The sequence below is a fragment of the Myotis brandtii genome, unplaced genomic scaffold (genome assembly GCF_000412655.1).
Source record: "Myotis brandtii unplaced genomic scaffold, ASM41265v1 scaffold1083, whole genome shotgun sequence".
Taxonomy (NCBI): Eukaryota; Metazoa; Chordata; class Mammalia; order Chiroptera; family Vespertilionidae; genus Myotis; species Myotis brandtii.
In genome coordinates this window covers 294,393-295,847 of record NW_005353685.1, presented here as the reverse complement: position 1 = coordinate 295,847, position 1,455 = coordinate 294,393, and positions in this window count along the sequence as shown.

Genomic DNA, 1,455 nt, shown 5'->3' with positions numbered 1-1,455 from the left:
TCCCCCGGCTTCCCCCACCCCCCAGTGTCTTGTGTCCATTAGTTATTCTCATATGCATGCATATAAGTCCTTCAGTTGATCTCCTACTCCCCCCAACCCACCCCAGGGTTCCCACTGTAGTTTGACATTCTGATCAATGCTGCTTTGCCTCTGTATCCATTTTTGATTATCAGTCTATAATGTTTCTTATTATCCATAAATGAGTGAGTTCATGTGGTATTTTTCTCAGCTTCCCAGGGGCCGTCTCAGTCTCACAGGGTTCGTCCCCACCTCACAGGGGCCGTCCCAGCCTCACGGCAGCCGTTTCAGCCTCACAGGGGCCGCCTTAACCTCACAGGGGCCGTTTCAACCCCACCGGGGCCGTTTCAACCCCACCAGGGTCGTTGCAGGCTCACCGGGGCCGTCTCAACCTCACCAGGGTTGTCCCAATCTCACCGGGACTGATTCAGCCTCACTGGGGCCGTTTCAGCCTCCCCAGGGCCATTTCAACCTCACCTGTGCCGTCTCGACCTCACTGGTGACGTCTCGACCTCACCAGGGCCGATTCAACCTCACCAGGGCCATCTCAACCTCACTGGGGTCGTCCCAGCCTCACTGGGGCCGTCTCAGCCTCACCGAGGCCGTCTCAGCCTCACCGGGGCCGTTGCAACCCTACCGGGGCCGTTGCAACCCCACCAGAGCTGTTGCAACCCCACCGGGGCCTTCTCAACCTCACCGGGGCTGTCTCAGCCTCACTACGGCTGTTTCAGCCTCACTGGGGCCGATTCAACCTCACTGGGGCCATTTCGACCCCACCGGGGCCATCTTGACCTCACAGGGGCCGTCTCTACCTCACCAGTGCCGATTCAATCTCACTAGGGCCGTCTCAACCTCAACGGGGCCATCTCAGCCTCACTGGGGCTGTCCCAGCCTCACCGGGGCCGACCCAGCCTCACATGGGCTGTCTCAACCTGACATGGGCGGTTTCAACCTCACCAGGACCGTTTCAGCCTCACCGGGGCCGTTTCAGCCTCACTGGGGCCGTTTCAACCTCACCGGGGCAGTTGCAACCTCACCGGGGCTGTTTCAACCACACTGGGGCCAATTCAACCTCACTGGGGCCGTCTCAGCCTCACCGGGGCCATCCCAGCCTCACCGGGTCCGTCTCAGCCTCACAGGGGCCGTCTCAACCTCACAAGGGCCATCTCAACCTCACAGGGGCCATCTCGACCTCACAGGGGTCGTTTCAATCTCACTGAGGCCGTTTCAACCTCACCGAGGCCGTTTCAACCTCACCGGGGCAGTTGCAACCTCGCCGGGGCTGTTGCAACCTCACCAGAGCCGTTTCAACCTCACCGGGGCCGATTCAACCTCCCAGGGGCCGTTTCAACCTCACTGGGGCCGATTCAACCTCACCGGGGCCGTTTCAACCTCACTGGGGTCGTCCCGACCTCACCGGGGCCAATTCAACCTCAC